Source organism: Ovis canadensis, chromosome 2, assembly GCF_042477335.2.
Source record: "Ovis canadensis isolate MfBH-ARS-UI-01 breed Bighorn chromosome 2, ARS-UI_OviCan_v2, whole genome shotgun sequence".
In the NCBI taxonomy this organism is placed as follows: domain Eukaryota; kingdom Metazoa; phylum Chordata; class Mammalia; order Artiodactyla; family Bovidae; genus Ovis; species Ovis canadensis.
In genome coordinates, this window is record NC_091246.1 from 138528417 (window position 1) to 138544306 (window position 15890).

The window sequence follows — 15890 nt, forward strand, 5'->3', positions numbered from 1 at the left end:
CCTCCAACCTTTCCTAGATTCTGTTCCCAAAGCAGATATTAGGGGCAAAAATGGTTGATTGCTGCTAGATGTTTCTTACTCAATAATGCCTTGGTATCTAAGCAGAAACCCAAAGAATAATTCAGTGTTACCCATTCAAGCTCCCAAACTCAGTAAACCTGTTACATAATTCCAAGCAGTTAATTGGGAATGCGTTTTATAGCTCATGCCTGGGAAGTGACAGAATTCCCATGCTCTGGGTCAGAAGAAGCTAGGGAGTGTTTTTGAAACTATTCTATGGTTAGAGTGAATGACTAGCAACACCTGCTTTGAAAATTTTCCAAGCCAAAATGATTTCTGCTGTATGTCATGGAACCCTGGGGGCTGAGCAGAGCATTTTTCATGTACTGGAACTAACCCCAGGCTGCCCAAGGAGGACAGTGCTGGCTGTCTTACTGCGGGGTCCCTGCTGCTGCCCTCCTCCTCTGTGTGGTGGGCTGGTTCCTCTAGCTTCCATACAGATGCTTGCCTGTGCCACTTCCATTCTTTATCTCTCTAATTAAACAATAGTTCCGGGGTCCCCTTAGGAGGATAATTTCAAACTTTATGCAATGCAGCTTCAGTTCAGTTCAGTAGCTCAGTTGTGTCCGACTCTTTGCAACCCCATGAATCGCAGTATGCCAGGCCTCCCTGTCCATCACCAGCTCCCAGAGTTCACTCAGACTCACGTCCATCGAGTTAGTGATGCCATCCAGCCATCTCATCCTCTGTCGTCCCCTTCTTCTCCTGCCTCCAATCCCTCCCAGTATCAGAGTCTTTTCTAATGAGTCAACTCTTCGCATGAGGTGGCTAAAGTACTGGAGTTTCAGCTTTAGCATCATTCCTTCCAAAGAAATCTCAGGGCTGATCTCCTTCAGAATGGACTGGTTGGATCTCCTTGCAGTCCCAGGGACTCTCAAGAGTCTTCTCCAACACCACAGTTCAAGAGCATCAATTCTTCGGCACTCAGCCTTCTTCACAGTCCAACTCTCACATCCATACATGACCACTGGAAAAACCATAGCCTTGACTAGACGGACCTTAGTTGGCAAAGTAATGTCTCTGCTTTTGAATATGCTGTCTAGGTTGGTCATAACTTTTCTTCCAAGGAGTCCAATAGTTCTCCATCACCTTCTAGAGTAAAATCTTGATCTTTTTGTATGGTGAGCAGACATCCTGTTTAGTCTGTGACAGTCCACAGTTTGTACCTATTGTTCCTATGTAATTAATAAAGCACCCTCTTTCACTCTCAGGAATACTCTGATCTGGACGCATAATGTGTAATCCTCCAAGCTCTCTTGGAGTCCAATCTTTGCCCCATGTGACCTGACATCTGCCAGCCTCCCCAGCTCATTGCCCATGTTTGCTTTGCTCACTTGGGGCCAGCCATTCTGCCCTTCTCTTCCTCCTTTGAAGACATCAGACCTGTTACTGCCCCCGAAGACATTTGTTCTTCACCAGTGGCTCAGCCCCCAGATCTTTGCATGGTTTATTACTTCATGTCATTCAAGGCTCACAAGTCCTGAAAGTTACCTCATATACTGATCACCCCATTCAAAGTGGCCCACGCCCCCAGCATTGCTATTACTTCACCTAGTTTTATTTCCTTTGTCATATCACAGTCTGAAATCGTCCTCTATTTATGTGTTTACTGCCTATCTCCTTCCTCTAAAATATAAGTTCCATGAGGACAGGACTCTTCTCTGCCATGTTTGCTGTTATATCCCGAACTCCTAGAACAGAGCCTGGTTGGCAAACATATGCTGGATCAGGGAATGAAAGCACAACTCCAGTTTGTCAAGAAGTGGGCGGAAGAGAAATGGTGAAAATGGGGATTGTTTAGACATACAGAGCATTCATTTTTAAAAACTGATGGCCTTATTGAGAGTTAATTTACATACCACACAACTCACACATTTAAAAGGTATAGTGGCTTTTAGTATATTTATAGACTTGTGCTTCCATTGCCACTATCAACTTTAGAACATTTTCATTACCCCAGAGTGTTACCGGAGAAGGCAATGGCACCCCACTCCAGTACTCTTGCCCGGAAAATCCCGTGGACAGAGGAGCCTGGTAGGCTGCAGTCCATGGGGTTGCAAAGAGTTGGACACCACTGAGCGACTTCACTTTCACTTTTCACTTTCATGCATTGGAGAAGGAAATGGCAACCCACTCCAGTGTTCTTGCCTGGAGAATCCTAGGGATGGCGGAGCCTGGTGGGCTGCCGTCTATATGGGGTGGCACAGAGTCGGACACAAGTGAAGCGACTTAGCAGCAGCAGCAGCAGCAGCAGCAGAATGTTACCCCGCATCCCTTAGCCATCACTCTGAGTCATCAATATACGCCAGCCCTAGACAACCACCAGTCTACTTTATTTTTTGGTAGCTCTGGGTCTTTGTTGTAGCATGCAGACTCCCTAGTTGCGGTGCACAGGCTTTTAAAAAAATTTTTATTTATGTATTTTAATTGGAGGCTAATTACTTTACAATATTGTAGTGGTTTTTGCCATACATTGACATGAATCAGCCATGGGTGTACATGTGTTCCCCATCCTGGACCCCCCCTCCCACCTCCCTCCCCATCCCATCCCTCAGGGTCATCCCAGGGTGCACAGGCTTAATTGCCCCTCCGCATGTGAGATCTTCATCCATGTGTCATTTACTTTTACACATTTAGAAATTCTATCCCTAGGTCATGTTAGACCACCAGAAGGCTGCACACCGGGATGGTGGTAGTTTATTTCAGAGGTTTTAAAATCATGGCTGCATATCAGAGTTCCCCCTGCCCCTCACTTTCCAGCTTGCAGCACGTTTAGAAAACCCAGAATATCAGACTCTACTCTAGAGTCTATGGAATGCAACCTGAGCTGAGAAGCATTGGTATAGTTAATTACCTTCATTGGGTTGTTATATAATGTTATGCCTTTGACTTTAATATGGCAAATAAAGTAAATATCTTGCTGCTGCAAGATATTGTCCCCTAACCAGGCTACTGGGGAATCAGATCCTGCAAACTAGTCATTTCACGCATATAGGTGCTACCCCTAGAATAATGCAAAAGCGTAGAGCTAGGAGTGCTGCCATGCTTTGATTTAGGCTCAAGTTTTTCTTTTTTTTCTGAAGGTAGGCAGGCTGTTTGACCTCTTAGCACCTCGGTTTCTTTATCTGTAAAAGAATCTATCGCTAGGGTTCTAGGAAGCATTGTAAGAAATAGTATATGAAAAGTACACAAAAAACTACAAAATGTATAAAAGTATAATTTATCCTTATTGTTAAAAATGTATTAATAGAATCATGGACGTTTATATGTAGAATAGGATGAGAAGAAGTAGGGTAGGCTTAAAGTCAAAAGAATTGTTTCTGCTTTTGTGGTTCAAGAAATGAGCAATGCCCTCACTTTTATTTCTCTTTCCCTGTTGCTATGGTACAGTTGAACTAGATGATAACTGAAGACCTTTCAAATGAAAAAAATATGTGAATCAGATATTCTTGGACCCATTATCCTAGACTCCGCTGATCCTTCAAATGACTTCCAGTGGTTTGGGCTGACTCTATACCTTGACATTACTTATAACACAAGTGACTACTTCAATTTAGTTATTACTCAGAGCCAATCATCTTTTATAGAAATCTACCTTCCAATACTAACCACTTCCCAGTACATTATTATTACAAAAAATTTTTAGATGTATAGAAAAGCAGAGAATACAGTTAACTTTGAACAATGTGGGTTTGAAATGTGTAGATCTACTTACATGCGGATTTTTTTTCCGACGATAAATACTATAGTTGTACAGACTCTGCAGTTGATTGAACTGTTGGATATAGAATCGCAGATTTTTGTGTGTTCGTCATTCAGTCATGTCCGACTCTCTGCTACCCCATGAACTGTAGCCCGTCAGGCTCCTCTGTCCTTGGAATTTTCTGGGCAAGAATGCTGGAGTAGATTGCCATTTCCTTCTCCAGCAGATTTGTAGGGCTGACTATCAAATTCAGGTGGATTTTCAGCTGCCTGGAGGGTCAGCACCCATAACAATTGAATTGTTCAAGGGTCAACTGTATAACGAACAACCATAAACTCATCCTACATAAAACTGACCATATTCTATCTTTTTTGAGGGCTTCCCTGGTAGCTCAGATAGTAAAGCATCTGCCTGCAATGCAGGAGACCTGGGTTCGATCCCTGGGTTGGGAAGATCCCCTGGAGAAAAAAATGGCAACTCACTCCAATATTCTTGCTTGAACTATTTGTTTGAAAAAAAGTTATTCATATTATTTAACTTTATTCCAGAGTGTCTACATAAGATGACATTTTCTTTCATAGCCACAACTGTATTGTCATACCTAATGAAAGTAAAAATTCCGTCATTTAACATTCAGCTCATATTCACATTTCCATGATTTTCTCAACATGTCTTGTATAGCTACTTTGTTCAAATCAGAATGCTTTGCAGCATGTGAACTTATAACGTCTCTTAATCAGGAGCTGTCCCCCCACCCCCACCATGAAACTGACATGTTGAAGAGACTTGACTGGCTTTTCTGTAGAACATTCTGCTTTCTGGATTTGTCTCCTTGTGGTGTCGTTTAACTTTTTCCTCTATCCTTTGTATTTCCTGTGTGCTGGGAATTGGATCTAAAGTTTGTTTAGAGTTAGGTTAAACAATTTTGGCAAGAATGCTTCGTGACACCATGTGTTTTATTTGCATTCCTTCAGGAGACAGCATACCACCAGAGATGCAGAGGGCCCCCACTGATCACTGGAATTTTCATTCATTGGTATTGGCTAATACAGCATGGAGATCTAACAAAGTAGAAGAAACATTTTATTCGACTGGTTACTAGTAACATAAATGGTGTCAGTTTATGTTAACTATTTATATTCTTTCCAAGAGAATAGCACTATTATGATTATATATTTCAATAACTACTGTGCCTGAATCATTTTGTGATAAGTTCTATTTACTTAGACCAGAAAGCCTTACACATGTAATCTATATAGACTGTTTCTGGGTAACATTGTGATCGCCTCAGTCCCTCCCCTAAACCTAGAGGAACATTGTAAAAATTTTCACTCCTAAACACACACACATACACACACACTCGCACACAAATACACTCACACTTTGCACTTTGTCCTGGCGTTATATGTGCCAGTTATAATAATAAAGATCAACAGAACATTAGAGATATATTAAGCAAAACCAAAATTATTTATAATATCCAAAATTCTCTCTTACGTCCTCTTTGCCACAAATAAAGAGAAATAATGTAGGATTTCCTATATGGTCCAGTTGCTGAGACTCCATTCTCCCCACGCAGGGGCCCGGTTTTGGTCCCTGGTCAGAGAACTAGATCCCACATGCCACAGCTAAGAGTTTGAATGCTATTATTAAAGACCCTGCACAACTCAACTAAGACCCATTGCAGTCCAGTAAACAAAATAATAAATATTTTGAAAAGAGAGGAATAACGTGAGAGTCTATTTATTTCGGATTTACTGATAAATTTGTGATAAGGAAAATGAATGCCGGTGGGAAATCTTTGCATCTTTTTGTCCCATCATTATTATTCAATGTAGTTAGAGGAAGCCTCACATCTGTTTTCTAATTGTTTATTGCACTTGGGAGTGTCTCTCCCCTCCATCTACTGCTCTGTGTGTGTGTGTGTGTGTGTGTGCAAGCGATTAGACTCTTTTCGACCCCATGGACTACAGCCCACCAGGCTCCTCTGTCCATGAGATTCTCTGGCAAGAATACTGGAGTGGGTAGCCATTCCCTTCTCCAGGGGATCTTCCTGGTCCAGAGATTGAACTCAGGTCTCCTACATTGGCAGGAGGATTCTTTACCATCTAAGCCACCAGGGACACCCCTACTGCGCCTTACAATACCTATAAGAAAAATTCAGATATTTCCCCTGAGCTACCATCTTGGTTTTCTTCTATAGTGATACTAATGTTAGTCATTTCACTCCTATTGGATTCTTATGTTACCTTTTTATCCTCCTGGTTTATTTTCCCTGATCATCAGAAAGTTGTAGTGTTATCTACTTTCCTATCATGCAGTCTTGATGCTTATATGATGATATTTGCAAGTTCCTCTCCTCCTCTCTTCCACTTGCCGCCCCATCACTTCTCAGTGTTTATACCTTTACGTTGTTTGTTATGGAAAAGGTAGAATCTATTCTACTATTTGCTCTGTATTTTAATTCTACTTTCTTTAATCTGGGGTTGATATGAATGTTTGGGGCCAGTTTTTCCTTCTGTTTCTTCTCCTGAGGGACTTGTGTATGATTTAAAAAATGGATACTAGAAAGTCAGCTCTGTGCACAGTGAAGAAGAGTTTGAAGAACTCTACTTAAGCCTCTGTGTTTATCTCACTTGTTCTTATGGGCTTCCCAGGTGGTTCAGTGGTAAAGAATCCACCTGCCAATGCAGGAGACCCAGGTTCAATCTCTAGACCAGGAAGATCCCCTGGAGAAGAGAATAGCTCCCGGCTCCAGTATTCTTGCCTGGAGAATCCTACGGATAGAGGAACCTGGCAGGCTGCAGTTCATGGAATCACAGAGTTGGACATGACTGAGCATGTACGCACACACTGCTTTTATCTCATTTGTTCTTACGGTCCTCTAAGTGTATTTTATGACTTTTCAAATTTTGATATTTCAATAGACTTTTCTAGTTTTTGTTATGTTGTCTTTGTTATCTTCATCTCAAAATGCTTATGAGATGAATAAATTTGCAGTCAGCCCTGCTTGCAGAACTTGTCATTTGTGAAACTGTGTTATTAAGGAATTCTGGATTATTAGTACGGAAGGTAGTCATTTCAAGAAATATAAGACATATTTAGCTCAAGCTACTAAATCATTATGTTTGGGCTTTTCTCATGTCACTAAACCCAAGATTTCCTGTGAAAATCAGCCAACGTCAAAATATACAAGCTTCTAAAATTTTCTAGTACAGATTCTAGAAAGATAGAATTAATTCTTCAGTTTCCTCCTCTCCTGCCCCCGCCCCACCTCACCTGGGATTAGTGGATAGTTAACTTGACTCTGTAAATTTACTGCCAGTAAAAACTAACAAGAGTATCTGCATTGAAATAGTTGTCTTGTGATATCACTTCTTAAATATAATAAATGAAACAGATATGATGCATAGCTGATGCATACTCTTTGCATAGAGGTGAACACGAGATTTACCATTTGGCATGAGATATTTACATCTGTTCATCAAAATATGACTCCTTTTGTAGTCTTCTAAAGCCATGCCTATAATATACATTATTATGGTAATTTAAAAATGGAACATAGAGTAGAAAAAGAACATGATAAATGCATATCATCTTACTCTTTATAGCTCCAGTAAATTTTGTACCTTAGGCTAGACTGAATATATTTTGAGTTTCTCATGCAACAATCATTTTGGAAATGCGCCAGTCAACAGGCTTCCTTTACTCATTATTATTTAGCCTAAAGATCTGAGGATCTGTTTTTATTCTGTTATCGATTTATTTCTAAGAAATGTCCCTGCCTTTACCTTCTTGAATGAGCATTCCTTTCTTCCCATTTATAATGACTGTAAAGCTAGACTCCTTTCCACCCTCGTTTCACCAACTATTTTCAAGGGTTCCTCATTTCTTTTTCCACAGGATGCATTCCTCTACAAATTAGTATAACAGATATTTCTGAAACAACAGCTGAGCCTCCATAAAGGTATTTTTCTCCTCTCTCAAAGTGTAGGGTAGAGAATATCTTTCAGGGTTTTTTTCTTCTTTATAATTTTCTAAGCATTAAATCCTTTAGTTCAAATCCTAGAAAAAATAACAGGGAAAGCATGTGTTGAATTACACAAAGGGCATTCAACCTGGTTTCGACCTCGGTAGGAACAGTTGCAGCTTAGCTGTCCACTATCCTTCCCTGTAAAGGTGAAATGATTTAGAGGCCTAGAGAAACTTAATTTTTCTTGATCACCATGTGCAACCCGGAATTTTAATGGCAGGCATAATTAATTCTTCTGATGTTAATCATCAGGGCTGGGCTCCACAATTATCAGTCTGGTGCAGCTGGGGCATGGTGCAGACATGAAAAATTAGGAAAATGAATCTGTAATAGGGTGGCAGATTTAATCTGCATCATGAAAACAAAGTTAAAAAGAGGAAGATCGAGAGAATTTCAGCTGAAGCTTTTGTGCCAATGCGCAGTGACAGAACTGAAAAATGTTGCCGATGTCCAAAGTGATTGGTAATTACCAAGCCATTGAATTTTTTATTGTCAATTTATCATGCGCCAGAGGTTAAATTTAACATCTTCTTCTAAAGCCATCACTCTAAGAAGGCTCACTGCGCATCACGTGGCTCAGAGTCAGCGAAAGGTTAATCAGGTATTTCTTTAGTTTGCACGTGTCTCCAAACTCCCCTTCCTTCTGAGCTGTGCCTGTCCACTGCCAAATGCCTGCCACAAAAGCTTTTCCACTATTTCTTACCTATGACTCTCAGCTAAATATCGGATTGTATCACTTACACACTCCCCTCTCTCTGTTGGCATTTACTAAGAACCTTGGTGCAGAAAAGAATTATTTCTCAAGTAAGAAAAATCCCATCATTTCAAGCCCTAGGGATACTTCAGTTAAGATGCAGCTGAGACAAGGGGTGTTCATCCTCTTTTTCTCTCTCCCTAGCTCTTTCTCTGTTTTAAATGGTATTTAGTCAGGGACATCGGAAGAACTGATATTACCTATTCTTAAAACAAAATTAAAATTCCACAACAATGTTTATCTGATTCAGATTTAACTCTCTTCTTCATCTCTTTCTTTTTTTTTCTGCACAGGATATCCGTTTATTAACAGTTGAAAAGAAGCTTAGTTTAAAAGAAGGAGATATTTATCTGTGTGAATACTGGATACTTCAAATAACTGTTTCTTTAAACAGCTTGACGAAGTATTTGAACAGATCCAGAGTAGACTGAAATTCCACAGGAAAAGGCCCTTCCTACTGATTTTTTAAAAAGTGACTTTAATTCAGTCCCTGGTCCTATCTTTAACATCACCTGCTTCTTTCATTTTTTGTTGTTTGCTTGATTGTGTCTCTTCTATGTATTTGGAAACAGAGAGCGGTCTCTTATTAAGGGAATGGTATATATTTTCTATAAATTAAAAATAGAAATAGCCTTCAGGGAGACTTGAAAAAAATCAATGTGTGCATTAATTACTGCAATTCATTACTCAAATAAATACGGGCTCAACATTATGTTGGATACAAATCCAGGGACTGAGGATGTTTGCAAAAGACAAAGCCTATGGTCCTGATCATGTTAATCTGCAGATCAGAGACTCTGTGAATCCAAGCCTGGTGGAAGCTCCTCAGGGGATAGGCGAGCTGGGCTCCATCCCGGTAGCCGGCAGTGAGTTATTACTGCTGAATACAAAGCTGGTCACGTGACTGTCACCTACAGCAGTGGCACAGTCCTTCTCCTGCCTGGGTTTCCTGAGACCTTGCTTTCCTGAGCCCTTGCTTTTCTATAATTAAATCCGAACCATAAAAGCCATACCTGTCAAATGCCCTCCAGCTGCCCTCATAAACAACACCGGGAATTTTGCTGGTGGCAACTCTTTGCTTTTGGAAAGAACATAGGAAAATATCCTATTTATCCTCCTGGAGACTTCCCTCCTCTATCTTTTATTTTATTTTTCCAATTCTTCCCACACTGAGCTTCCTCTTCCTTTTTTTGGAATTTGAATAGGGAACTGGAAAATATACAGCAAATAAAAATATAGTATAATTTATTGAAAAGATTCCGCTGTCTTCTCTTGAATTAGTAACCTGTCCTTTTAGGAAGAAGAGAGAGAAAGTGGAATGAAGGAACGTAATTTTTCTAACAGCATTTGGCTGCCTTTCTTTGATCATATTTTATGGCTAGGGGATAAATTACCATGTGAAGGTTTCTGTTTAAAACCTGAACATGTTTAGTAGGATTTGAATCCTGCCATATTCTGCAGAGCTGCCTTTTGCCTGAGCAAGTTTAATGCAAAGATCAGCAGCTCAGAGCATAACACATATTAGCTGGCTCTTTTCTGCTATTGGAATCCCCCACTATTTTAATTGGATTCTTTCCAAAACTGCAACTAATTAAGAATCAATTCAGGACCATTAGCTAGTGGGACAAGCTAGCCAGTGTTGCATATTTCAAAAGAGTTAGTTTTAATGAGAGGCATTACTGGATGGGGGGTGGCCGAGGTGGGGGGAGAAACAGATTAAAGATGGTGTAGGGACCTTCTTCAGCTAAACTGAACGACTAATGGTACACGGAAAGATGCTGAACTTGTAGTCCTCTGTAATTGATCTACTTACTGTTCTTAAAGAAACTTTGAAAACATGAATGCAGGTATTTAGAGGTACATTAGAGGTTCAATAACAATTTATAAACATTACAAATTGTTGGCTTCTGTAGTGGAGTGCTCCTTTTATTGGAGAAGCATATGCTGTCTGCTTTCAGACCCGTTAACCTCAGCATCGTCAAGCCATTTTCTCTTCCCTGGGCTTTGCACTGGCGCACATCTGCTTATCCAGACTTCAGTGTGTGCAGATGGTGCTTTTTAATTTGTTAAAGGGTTAGCAGTGCCATATTTTTGACAGCTGTTCTTGAGTTCCTTTACCACAAAGAAAAACTTTACTAGGACTTGGTGCTTAGGAGAGAAATCTGATGCTCATGTCCTCATTAATTTCTTCTTCTCTTTCTTGGATCTTAGTATCTAATTCTTTGTTATTGAGTTGTGTCCAGGCTGATGTTTTTCTCTAGAGGATGAAGGTGGAAACTTAGTATACAGTTAACCTGCTTTGAACATTATAGTATGAATCTATGTGTGGTTTCAATGGGGACAGCCGAATATTTAATCATTAGAAAGGATAGGCAATAAATCAAATGTCTGAACTTGGATGCATTATCTGATATGCTTGATTTCAAACTTAACCTTCCTCATGGACTTCTGTCGTGAGAAATTACCTGGACTAAGTTTCTTCATTTGAAGCAATCATAACCCAATCGCAGAGCCTTTATGATTGTAAGATAATACCAATAAAAAAGAGATTTTTGGCTTCTAGCAGTGGACAAGGACAATAAAAATATATTACTCTATAGAAAAATAATTTTACTAAGTTTAGGTTTGATTACATGTTTGAACTGGTGTTGGGTAACATTGAAAAGGCAATTACAAGGATATTGAAGACTTGTGGATTTAAAGGATTCTTTAGAATGCATAGGACTAAGAAAAGTCATACATCCTTACTGGAGTGGGTTGGTTTTTTTTTTTCTAGCCACAATATCAAAACAATAGAGTAGGCACTTTGAATCTGTGCAATTACATTATGAGGAAACATTGTCTTCTTCTGCACTACCATCCACCTGGCAGTCATCCTTAACTCCTCCCTCACACTTGTTTTCCACATGTAATCAATCACAAAATCCTTTTGATTTCCTCTCCTTCAGTTTTCAATTCTGGCAACTTTGTTCCACCTGCTTGCTTCTGTCTTAGTCTGGACCTCCATTCTTTCTTCACTGGAACCCCGACCCCTACTCTATATCTCCAGCACTACTGCAATGCACACAGTAGGAGCTCAGGAAAAATGAATTGCCGATTGAATGCCCTCCAGCAAATATCAGGCCTTTCTTTGTACTGGGAATGGGACTCACCAAATCTGTGTCTTTATGGATTCAAACTTGTGTACACGAACATGCAAATGAACGGCTGGCTGCTCTCAAAAGCTCACTTGCTTGGCTGCTGTGTGCAGTGTTTGCACCGTGTACTAGCACACAGTCGACTGTCGGAGCCACACACGGAGGAAATCAGAAATGATGAGACACCTCCCAAGTTAGTGTCAGTTTCACTTCACATATATTGTAGGGTAGATGTTTTAAAGAGGTTGAAGAATGAAGTCACTTTGGGTCAAGAGTGTATGGTAGTTTGTTGGGCAATGGCCTCCAACTTGTTCATGGCTTCCTTGTACCCATGTCTCAGGACTGTCCCTTCTTGCGTTGAGTCTGCTTGACCATGTGACTTGCCTTGGCTGGTGGTATAATAGCAAACGTGAGACAGTCAGAGATGTGAAAACTGCTTGCACATTGAGTCTTGCCCTCTTTTGTTGCCTATGAGGCTGTGGCTACCATCACCATCTGAAGAAGATATGCTGGCCTTTTGGATGATGAGAGACACATGGATTGTTTACCCTCACTACTCCAGACAACTGCAGACACGTGAGTGAGACCATCCTACTCTCACCTAACCAGTCAACTGACCACAGATGCATCAGCAAAGCCAGCCAAAAGCAACCAGTCTTGCCCTAAATCACTCAAGTGACCAGACACTTGCCAGCAATAATAAAGGCCTATTTTGGCAGCCATCAAGTTTTGGGTGGTGTGTAATGCAATACAGGCTAAGCAATGTGGAGTGGCATGGTTATCTTTTCCATTCTAGCTGTTTAGAATGGTGTGTGGGAGACTAGATGTTTCACTGCAAGTCCCCAGCTAGATGAATTCTAGGTACAGGAAAAAGTTGTTTTATAAAAAGCAATTAATTTCAACCGAGGTGTTTGGCATTTTTGGTCCTTAGGTGTAGTTCACTCGCTTTCAGAGGACGGTAATGATGATGGTGAGTGATGGGTCTGCGTGATGGTGCAGTGGGAGGAGGGGTTGGGTGAAGTATGTTGGGACTGGGACTCTGGAATATTAACTGAGCAAAGAATTAAGGAGCGTGGTGCCAGGGCAGAGAGAACATGCAGTTAAAGCCACCTCTCAAGCCTAACACTCCAAACGTTCCCTGAAGGTCGTGGTGCATCGTGGTTTGCAAGGTCATCTTTTGCAAAAAACATAGTTGAGATTTTATTGTGACTAACATTCTGAGGTTGTTAAGTAATACAGGAGCACCTCTTATCTTTAATTTCTGCCTTTTGGAGTCACAAAAGGTAGCTCAGATGGTAAAGCATCTGCCTGCAATTCAAGAGACCTGGGTTTGATCCCTGGGTTGGGAAGATGCCCTGGAGAAGGAAATGGCAACCCACTCCAGTACTCTTGCCTGGAAAATTCCATGGATGGAGGAGCCTGGTGGGCTACAGTCCATGGGGTCGCAAAGAGTTGGACACAACTGAGCAACTTCACTGATGGTTTGGAGTCACAACATTGAAGCTTTATTTCATTCATTTGTTTAACAAATATCAACTTATTTCTTATAGGTATCGAGCGAAGTGATTTGTGAATGAGGTATAACTCTCTTTCTTCAAACTGTTATGCCCAAGTCGTGAAATCTCCCAATGACCACCAGGGAGCCAGTATCCGATGCAAAAGCAAGAGAGTTTTTATTACCAAGCTCGAGCTGAGGCTCCCACCATTACTGACACAGCGGCTAAGGAGAGGAGCCCTGAACTCTGGGTTACATTGCTTAAATAGGGTATTCTCACGCAAAAAATTTGAAAAAACGGGAGTTTCTGGGTTGGGAGACATCTAATTGGTTACCTTCTGTGGAAGGGTTAGGTGTTGGGTTCTGATTGGTTTTCTTATTTCCATGGTAAATCATTACTTCCAAGGTAAATCACAAATGTAACTCATTACTTCCAAGGTAAATCACAAAGGTAAATCATTACTTCCAAGGTAAATCACAAATTCTTGAACTTAAAGTCAGGAGGTTTAACCTAAGGGCTGATTGGCTCGCGCACAGTGGGGCAAGTTTAGGCAATATCCAAAGTCTAAGTCTGTTTGCTCGAAACAAAATGGAGTTCTTTTACAAGATGGAATAGCTTAGGCTCTTCAAAAGCACCTTCAGTCCAGGAGGGCTGACAGACAAGTGAACAGAGCAGGTATTTACAGTAGGGTGAGCAATCTGATAAAGGCAGGAACATCCTGTTTGAGACACAGGAGGAGAACCTAGCTCATTCTCACAGTGAGGGTAGATAAAGGGCTGGTTTGCCAAGAACAGGAGCTCTGAGGCCTCTCGTAATGTGTATGTGTACCCATGTCTGACTCTTTGCGACCAGGCTCCTCTGTCCATGGGATTTTCCGGGCAAGAATACTGGAACGGGTTGCCATTTCTACTCCAGCAGATCTTCCTAACCCAGAGATCAAAACTGCATCTCCTGCTTTGGCAGGTGGATTCCTTACCACCGCACTGCCTGGGAAGCCTCCTCATAACGTAGTATTCCTATATATTCAATATAGGATGATGACTTGAGAAGTAGTGAGGTACAAGTTTCCTCTTTACCGTCAACCTTATCTCTCACACTTGCTTTCTATTGAGTGCAAATATGTCCTTGATGGAAGAAGCCCAGGTATTCCAAACCCAAGGCCCTAGGGCCAGCCTGAGGACCCACCTGATGAGGTTACCTCTTCACCTGACAGCCAGAAGGACTAGGGCTTCCACAGCTTGGCTCTTTGGCCACATTCTGGGCCTGTGAGTGTTTTTACGTTTTCTCTTGTGTATTTAGTTTTATACTGTTGATGTTTGAAATATTTATAAGTAGGTACAGATATAATCTTGTAAAAAGAGACATACCTTTTAAGAAATTTAGAGAAAATCCTTTGTTAAAGATGTGTGTCATTTTGGTGGAGCTGTCCAGCATTGGTACTCTCTGCCTACTAAGTATGGAGGATGTGCCAACTTATGACCCTTGCCACAGCCTCTCCCATTTACAGAAGCCAAGAAAGCTAGATAACTTTTTCAGTTTTATCAGCTGGAGGACAGACACCTAGTTTGGTCAATCAGGTACATCCATTGAGGATGATGCCTATGGAACTACTGATGGAAAGGACCAATGGTGTAGAGAGCTCCCTAGCCCAGCTGCTGACCCTTCCTGTGCTTTCAGTCAGCAGTGAGAGATGCTGCTTTGTGGGCTAACACTGGGCCATGCTTCTGCCATCTGGCCCTCCTTTGTGTCTGTTTTCCAAGCCTGGATCGCTAGTCTTCCAGGCAATTCTAAGAGCTGCCTAACATTCTTCAGTGATTTTTTTCTTTTCTTAAACAATGTAGTTACTAAAGGACACATATGCTTCATTATTATAATTTTAAAAGAGAAACTGGGGAGGATTCTTCACAAAGCAGCTTCTAATCTCATGGGCTGAGGCTCAGTCGCTGCAAACAGAATCCACCCTAGCTAGTTTTAGCAAGAAGGGATTTAAGGCAGGGAGTTAATTGACTGGTAGTCATTCAGAGAGATGAAATAGATCTGGCTTGAACTTTATAAAACTCCTCCAATTCTTGACTTATTGTTTGGCTATTGTTCACTGTCTATCTCCTCCATTAGAAGGTAAGCGCACAGCAAGGCAGCAGTCTTTGTTTTATACCCTTGTGTACTTCTAGACACCAAAACAGTCTGGTATACTGTAGGTTCTCAATAATACTTTAATCATAATGATAATACAAGGTATACAGGGGAACTCTTGAAAGAGAGAATCCAGAAAAAAGGCCTTTTAGCCCATCCCCAAAGAAACCATAAGTTATGGGTGACTTTTCTGAGTTAGGAGATATTTGGTCATACATCAGAGAACTTGTAGGAATACAGCCAGATTGGTTCACTATAAGGAGCGATTTATTTGTTTTTTTGCCAAAAGGATGAATCAATACATTTATAGTTAATGTGTGTAATTTAGGCCATATGTCATGCAGAATCCTTCTGGTTTCTATTACTTGAAAATTTTGATTACCAGTTTTATAAATAAATTCCAGAATTACGCAATTTGAGATAAAGCTAGTTGACTTACAAACTGGAATCCTTTTGGGACTTCCCTGGCAGTCCAGTGGTTAAGACTTCATTTTCCAATGCAAGGGGTGTAGGTTCAATCCCTGGTCAAAGAGTTAAGGTCCCACATGCCTTGGGGCCAAAAAAACCAAAGCAT

At 40.9% G+C, this 15890-nt stretch overlaps 1 pseudogene; it reads left to right on the top strand.

Moving 5' to 3' along the window:
• Positions 1–9289: 9289 nt before the first annotated feature.
• LOC138432421 (tissue alpha-L-fucosidase pseudogene) overlaps positions 9290–15890 on the top strand; it is a 140695-nt pseudogene continuing 134094 nt past the window's right edge.